This window comes from Brachypodium distachyon, chromosome 3 (genome assembly GCF_000005505.3).
Source record: "Brachypodium distachyon strain Bd21 chromosome 3, Brachypodium_distachyon_v3.0, whole genome shotgun sequence".
NCBI lineage: Eukaryota > Viridiplantae > Streptophyta > Magnoliopsida > Poales > Poaceae > Brachypodium > Brachypodium distachyon.
Genome location: NC_016133.3, coordinates 28,192,900 through 28,201,365, shown reverse-complemented (window position 1 = coordinate 28,201,365; position 8,466 = coordinate 28,192,900). Strand labels below are relative to the sequence as shown.

At 42.1% G+C, this 8,466-nt stretch overlaps 1 long non-coding RNA gene across 5 annotated transcripts; it reads right to left on the bottom strand.

Moving 5' to 3' along the window:
- Nucleotides 1–561: 561 nt before the first annotated feature.
- On the bottom strand, nt 562–2,469 carry LOC100825217. Of its 5 annotated transcripts, none has more exons than XR_002965702.1 (3): nt 2,046–2,469; nt 1,664–1,744; nt 562–1,440 (listed from the first exon to the last, which is right to left on the bottom strand). It is a non-coding gene; the product is annotated as an uncharacterized LOC100825217 (long non-coding RNA). The 5 variants fall into 5 exon arrangements; XR_002965699.1 differs by having other exon boundaries at nt 1,664–1,962; nt 2,046–2,467; XR_002965698.1 differs by having other exon boundaries at nt 562–1,962; nt 2,046–2,467.
- Nucleotides 2,470–8,466: the final 5,997 nt, after the last annotated feature.

Genomic DNA, 8,466 nt, shown 5'->3' with positions numbered 1-8,466 from the left:
TTTATATTGGTTAAAGACTTCATACAGTCAACTATTGTTTATTTTTTACTTACAATAGTAAAAGCAGGGTAACGATCTTGACATAAAACAGTCGATTTCATATAGTCGACACAATCACTACACCACGGTACAGAATCTCCGATAGACAAGTTGGTCGGGAAAAGGACATTCATCAACAAAATGTTGGTCGGGAATGGGTTTTCCCGATCGACATTGTCTGTCACCGAAAGTCCTGTCAGCAAAGGTCATTCCCGACCAACATTCTTTTCCCGACCGACTGTTTGTCGGCACTAAGAAATCTTTCCCGACCAACATTTTTTATCCCGACAGACCTCTCTTTCCCGACCGACTACTCATTACCGACCAACGGTCTGATGGTACGTGCTTTGCCGACCAACTGTATGTTGACTTTGTCAACACTCTTTGCTGACCAACAATCTGACGGCATTAATTTTGCCGACCAACTCCTACATATCATATGGTAGGCTTTCTGCCAATTGCCTTTACAAGGTGCTTTGCAAATCAACTATTTGACGATTCTGTCCATCCAAAATCCACCAATTAACAACATGCATATTATTAAATCAACTGATAATATGGTACATTAATTCATTGCATTTACAAACTGTGCATGAAACATCATCTAAGTTCACTACTACCAAGATAGAGCAAAAACTAGGGACTGTAAGTTCATACTGATCCGGTTTTACAAAATGATAGCTAAAAGCTTCATCTCCAACATCAATCCTCCATTGTGCAATCTTGATGTGAACCACCGGCTACTATGTTCTCTTGTGTATTTCCTTCCTACAAAAGACAAACATGTCTCGATAGATCATAGTCTGTTGGATCTACAAAACTAATAACAAAGAAAAATAATAAGTTAGAAGTTGGAGGACATTAATGATTAGCACATAAGCATATTAATCAACACTAATAAACGAATCCAACAAAAACATAATAGTAGCAGAACTACTTAATTATTTTACTTTCAAAAGATGCTACTCTCTTTTTTTGTACTAATTAATGTACTTCTACAGAACAGTAGCCGTGCATTTTCTACTAACCACATTTTCTTTTTTTTGAGAAACTAACCACATTTTCTAGCTGTACAGAACAAGTAGACCCATCAGAACTAAAGGAATTGATCAGTCATTACAAAGCAAATTGCATGACATGGATACATTAGTCTATCAAAGTGCATGAAAGTGGTTACATGGCAAACAGAAGTATTGTTCTGTACTCAAGTATTGTTCTGAACCATAGTAACTCCTGCAAAAATATATACTCAAGTATTGTTCTGTACCATAGTAACTCCTGCAAAAATCATCACTTAATTACTAGTGATTCCATAGTAACTCTTGCTACAACAATAACATAACCAGAAACACATGGAGGTAGTAGATGGTCTCACAAAGAAGATGCCCGTGTTGTTGCCTCCTGAAGAAAAAAATTACCACAATTAGTATCCTTACTGCTGTCTTTCCTTTCTACTATTATCAAGTCAAAACAAATACTGAACATGAGTACACAATAGACTTTGGTGGAGAAGAAAGCACTATATTCTAAAATATGAGCTGAAGAATTTGCAGGAGAAAAATACTAGTATGCAACCAGAAATAGCTATACTCCAGAATAATACAAAAGAAAGGGGTCTGCTTACATCACTTCTTTTCATTATCTGCTCAATTTCTGTCAAGATGACACCGAGAAACATAAAATGGCTTCATTAGCATTCATTTTCCTGAAGAGGCGGATAAAAAATCATGCAAGAATGAAGTTTTTTGGTTGTTCAAGCATTTCAACAAACATTTGCTGGACATGGGCTAATAATGGCTCTCTGCCCAAAACAAAGAAGAGCGAAATTATTCAGTTCATCAAGAATCTTATCTAGATCCCTTCATCCCCCAGTTGCTTCACAAACACCCCACCAACACCCATTCCCAGCACACGACCCCAGCCCTAGCAGAGCACCATTGAAGTTACGTATCATCATGCAAAATCAATCGTAGGGGAGAGAGAGGGAGGGGGAGAGAGAGATTCACCTGAGGGAATTGGGATGGCGAACAACCACCTCAAGGAGGGGAAAGGGCGGGGTGGTGGTCCAACTCTTGTGGCGGCAGGGAGGAAGAGTAGCAGCGGTGAGAGGCAGGACGCGGACTGCGGTGGAGAGGAACGATGGGGGCGGCGGCGGTCGAGCACATGTGGTGGCACGGTGGCCCGTGGTAGAAGTAGGCCGCGTGTGGGGGCGACGGTGGAGATGAGCGGCGGCGTGGGGGCGGAGGTGGAGAGTGGCGGCGCCGTGGGGGAGAAAGGAAAAATCTAGGGCAATGCGCGTGGTGGAATGGTCCGAAGGGACTTGGGGTGGGGATTTCGGAAAATCTGAGAGCCAAATTTTTCCCGGGCCGAGCAAAGAAGGGGCGCTCAAAAGATTTTGCATGCCAGATGGCCCGACCAAGCGTTGGTCGGCATTATTCACCGACCGACTATTTGACACGCGTGGTATTGCCGACCAACTGTCTGATTGCAAATATTTTCTCATTCCCGATATTATGTCGTCGTATGGCTTTATTACCGACCAACAGTCCGTAGACAATTTTTCCGACCAACAGTCCGTAGACATATACTGACTTTTTCCGACCAACGTCAGTCGGAAATTCTGTACCGTGTTGTAGTGAATTGAGTCGCACCAGCTGCGTCACCTAAGTTGTTTGTGCTCATTCACATAACAATAAGCCTCGTGGATTCCATCTATAGAGTCTGGAGCCGCACCAACTGCGTCGCTCTAGTTAACCCATGCTCATTGCATGAAGATAAGTTTCATGGATCATTCCATTGAGCCTAAAATAGCACCGGCTGTGTTATTTCAACAAACCCATGCTCATTGCATGAAGATAAGACCCAAAAGTTCTCTATCGGACCTAGAATCATATCAACTACGTTATTCCAGTCGAATCCATACTCATTGTATGAAGGTAAGCCCTAAAAATTAGGCCTGGATATGCATCGACCGCATTCCTCCAGTAATAATTTTCACTTAAGGGTCGCTCCCTACAACCATATTCATTACATGAAGATAAGACCCATAGGCTTCTTATAGGGCATGGAAACGTACCAGCTGCATATTTCCAGTAAAAACAATCTTGACAAACGAGTCGAGTACTTAAAAACTGAAGTTCGACTCTATAAGACCCCCGCAGGCTAAGTCGAATTTCGCCAGTTGGCAGGTTCGAGCCCGGGGACTCGAATACTGAAGAAAGCTCGTGTCGTATTCGCCCTAGAGCAATTAACTGGGCTCGACTTCTCGAGTATCTGGACACATTAAGCCTATATCCCTGTGACACCTTCTCACTGCATTTGATTGGATCTGCTATCAAAATCATATTGTGAAACTGTTACTTAACAGTCAAACACTGAAGCATTGGCTCAGGCACTCTCTGAGTCGAAATACTTCTCATTCGAAGTCCAAATTGATGAAATACCAAGTCTGCAGCACTATGCAACTGGCTCAACAACAAAATGAGTTCATTCTTTATGGGAAAAGTCCCTAGTCAAGTCTTCGACTCAACTAGGCAATTGGGGGCTACTGACGTGGTTATGACTAACCACGTACTCGACTCGAGTATACCCAGTACAGCCCAGCTGTGGGCCCACAAGGAAGCCTACTACGACTCTAGGAGTTTACATACCAAATCTTGCGACTCAAGATAAGGGAGATTAATTAGAGTATATTTCTTTATTGTAACCGACTTGGACTCTACCTTAGACCTGGGTTCCTGCATATATAAAGGACCAGGAGGGGGAGCCAAGGAGACACCCCAACTTAGATAGAAGTCACCTAGACGCACTCGCCAGATCAAATCTGTGCATCTAGCCTCTGCGGCACCCCATTGTAATTGACTCTGCAATACAGATCAGACAAGCAAGATGTAGGGGTATTACCTCATTGAGAGCCCTGAACCTGGGTAAATCGTGTTTCCTATGTCCTTGTTAGCCGACAAGTTCGCTAACACACACTCGAAATCTTTCCTAAATACAAGTCCATCAATATGGACATTGTCGAAGTCACCCCTTCGTCAAGAAGTGCTTCAGAATTCAAAGTGTTGGCTTTTATTTGTGCAACTGTTCAGATCTTGCAAGATTTCAATTGTCCGGGAATTTATTTATTTTTGCGAGAATTTTCCAGGAATTGTTAATTAGATCTCCTCAGTTTTGCCGGTAACTGTTAACTGAAACTCCATATAAAATTTCAGTTTTCTCCATTGTAATATATCGTTAGAAATTCCATTATCCGGTCTTAACTGAATGTCTGTCCTAATCTTCAAGCCTACATGCAATTTCTCACATGAATGAGCCGTCGGATGGGGGCTTTGGAAGCGGCCGGATGTGGTTGTAGGGGAAGAGAACTAGAGAAGAGAGCCGGCGGCGTGGGCCATCGGAGAGGTAGCGCGGGGTGCGCCGGGTGGATGAGCGCGCTGTTCCCGTTTCCTTCATGGCCTCAATGTCCCGTGCGTGCGCTGCTGCCGTTGGATTAGAATGGAGGGCAGATAGGAGGGGGCGAGGCACGCTGTGCCTTGCAAGAGGCAAGGCACTGGATCTGTGTCCGTTGATCCTACCTCCCTCCGTGCCAAATTGACTGTCAAAGGTGAGAAGAACCGGTGAGAACTTTGATAGATGACTAGGATGGTGGTAGCTCTGCTCAAGCGACAGCTAGGGGTCTGTGTTGGCTGATCCCTTCACATTGAGGTGGTGAGCTGCAGCCCAAAAGCCAAGCTCACGTGAACCGTTGATCTCAACCCATCTAATGACTGAGATTGTTTTCTTTGTAGAAGGGAAAAGAAGAAAGCCCGAGCCACCACAACCTCAGCGGTGTGGCTGCCATTGTGAGAGCAAAAGTGACCACGAGAGAGAAACACAAATAAACAACCTGTGAGAAAAGAGCAAGAAGAAACAAGAGGTGATTTTTGCTCAGATTGATATCTCCAAACCGGTTGTCTTCAAGCCGGTGACTGAAGGTTCAAACGTGCTTGGATTGGCTCCAAACTTGGTGACCTTGTTTCTTACTTTGAATACTTCGATCTGGTTGGCTAGTTTGAGTATTGGGCAAGAGGATCATCAGATTTGAGAGTGGTTTCGTCAGCATGGTGACTGCAGTTTCAGAACAGAATAGTTTTGGTAAATGAACAGTTTGGGTAGGCAAACGGTGTCTAACTGAACTGAAATTTGGAAGGCTCGTTGAGAACCCGTAGATCTACTTGTCTGCTAATTTGGATGCTGTTTGGATCAGCGGTTTAAGAACAGTTGACAGAATACCGAAGGGGACAGACGATGTGTCAACTCTTTGTTATGGTTCTACCTTTCATGGTTGTAGTTATGATTACTGGTTGGTAACGTGCTGAGTGTGTTGTAAATTTTTAGATGTTCCAGAGTGACTCTTATACCCATTTGCTCGTAGTGGAAGTTGCGTGCTCCTCAAGTTGAGTAGGTTTTTTCACATTAAATTCTTGTGTCACTTGTGCATGTTGATTGTGTGTATTTCGCTGCTTGCTTGTTGGTTGAAATTATCCTCACAGTACATTACAAGTTGAGGAGATTGTTATCCAAATCCCAACGGTTTGCTTCTTTTGTTGACCGGCAGGCGGCATTGTGATGCACTAACACCTAGCTGAAATCAATGTATCTTCATAACGATCGGCATGTTTTGCTCTAAAAACATGACATTTTCTAGAGAATGTTTTTTTCTGAAAATAACACGCATGCAAACCGACCAATCATGCTAAAAAGGCACTATTGCGTCTACATTAAAAATATAAGGGCAGTAAATGAAAAAACAATACAAGGGTAGTCCTGCAACTAAAAGGAAGACAACATTCATTTTTTTTATCTTCCAACTAAATTTCAGAGATTCCAAATTTCCTATAAAATCTTTGAACTATCATGTAGATTTCAGATTTGTTTTCGAACTTTCAGGAACTGTGACACCAACTTTCACAAATTTTTGGTCAATTATCAAAATTTTGAAATATTTGGATCCTTTTTAATTGGAACAAAAGCTTTCATCTATTTTCAAACAAGCGTTCAGCAACTTGAATTGGATCCTTCAAAACATGAGAAAGAAAGAAATAACACTGAAGTGATACACACATGAGAGAATCGTATTATAGTGAACATTGAATCAAGAAAAGAAATACTTCAATTTCGTAAAAATCACAAAATAATTAAGCATATACAAATTTGAGCCATTAACAAGCTCATACAGTTTCATATAAAACTGAACAATTTTGTGTCCCGGAAGAAAATCAACAAGTATTGATACCTCTTAGACAGAGGTCACAAACCTGGGTAAATCCCTTATGTGAATCCCGTTCCTAGATCCTCCACGTGCCCCATAATTGGTGTTGTTCTAAGATGACAACAATTTATTGATATATGACCATTTTCTTGGGGATTTCGCTATAGTGTTCAGGATTTTGCAATAGTGTTCATAGTCATGCTACGTGAGTTTAATGTTACTGGTTCATGTGCGTCAGCTCTGTTAGAGAGGATACCGTGCACTCGACGAAGTTGACATGACGATGATTTTTTAATAGGTTCGTAACTTACGTGAGTTGAGTATTACTGTTAAGAGAATCACCAAAGGGGACTAGTTGCCGAAAGTTTTCCATCAACTATATGTAGATTCGTCGATCCTCGAGTTTGTTCTGAATGGTTCTTTCCGAACGTCGAGGTTGTATATGACAGGAGCTCTAGGCTCGATCCTTTACTCCAGACCAAATATTTTTTCCTAGAAGTTGAGACACAAATAACGTAGTTCTAGTCCCCCCTCCCCCCCTTAGTTTATTCAAGGTGAGCTTAATGAGGGTGTCTTACGCTGATCTTATGGACGATAGTTACGTATGTACAACTTCGAAGACATGCCTGCCATAAACGTACCTAGGTTTAGCGCCCCCTCCCCCCCCCCCCACACACACACACACACACGCACACACGAAAGGGTAATACCTCGACGCAAAAAGAAAGAAATGGTAATACCTCTGTGTCCAGTTATTATCCTTGTTCTCCCAAGAGAAGACCCATAGAGTAGCTAACCTAGCTTACATCTACTAAGTCCGTGTTCTTACTTGAGATCTTGTCGATGATATATACTTTTTTTCCGCTTCCTACAAGGCCTCTGGGTTCCTTTTGAGCACACCCGTCAAGGCAGATTGGGTCTGATGCCGTTCACGAGAAGAACTCGTGAATCCCATCCAATGGTTTTCCCTAGTTGGGGACTAGCCGAATTACTGCAGGGCATTTTCCCTACTCATCCCGAGTTTTTTATTGGACAATATTATGGTGGATTATGGGATAGCACACGTCATCACACCCGACAAGGTTATGTTACTAAGGGTTTACCTATAAACGTCGTCAAATCCCATCAGTGCACGAAACCAGGTTGTGATGAAAAACATAAAGAACCATCGAAATCAGGAAATAACCACTGACCTTGTGGTAATTCGGCCTTCCGAGTTACTATCTCTGATCCATACTAACTTTGTACTAAAGCCTTGACACTTACTATGGATCGGAGGGAGCATTAACTAACTGATACTGATGAGTTGTTAACCCACATTTTCTGAGGATTCCCCTTTGATCTTGTTGTCATCGAGGGACGACACCAAGATTAGGCGAAGTCGATGAACTAGGTGTGTATGTTAGCAAGGTTACGCCGTCCTTATTTGCAAAGGTCGCCATCTACTTAAACAAGAACAATACATTGAAGTTTTTTAAATAGGACAATCGTCTTATTGGAGCACGGCCTACTCTTATGTTAGAAGAGACGAAACTCTCAACACTCTACCACATTTGAGTTGGTAGGAAGATGCAAAGCTCTAAACTCTCGAGTCGGGAGAGGATACTCTTCCAAGCTATACAACATCCATTGAAGGGTTCTCTTCCTAGATAAAATTTAAGATGGGACGAATGAGAGTACAAACCCTAATGAACCTATTTATAGGTTTAGGAGTATATTTCGATGACCATGGACCAAGCGATGGATGGGTTGGTCCATGATGGACGATTTGATTGAACCATCTTGTTTTTCCACCTAGTTCCTCTCATTCATCTTCCTTTTCCTTTGACCTTGATCCTCCTTCCCTCGTGTCTGGGTCCTTCCTCTGGGAATTCTCTTTCTACCATTCTTTCCGTCCAAAGCGTACTTCTAGATCTTGTCAAGAGTCAAATACTTTCAAATCTAACAAACTTTATGAAAAAAAACACAACATTTATGACACCGAATTAGCATCACCACATCCATCTTGAAATATATTTTCATGTTATACCGATTCGATGTTATAAATATTGTTATTTTTTCCAATAAAATTAGTCAAAATTTAAGAGGTAGAAATACATTTATTCGAACACGGAGTTGCGTGTGTTCCCCAAGCTAGCCTAAACGTAACGTCAGATTTACATCGGATGGCCCCT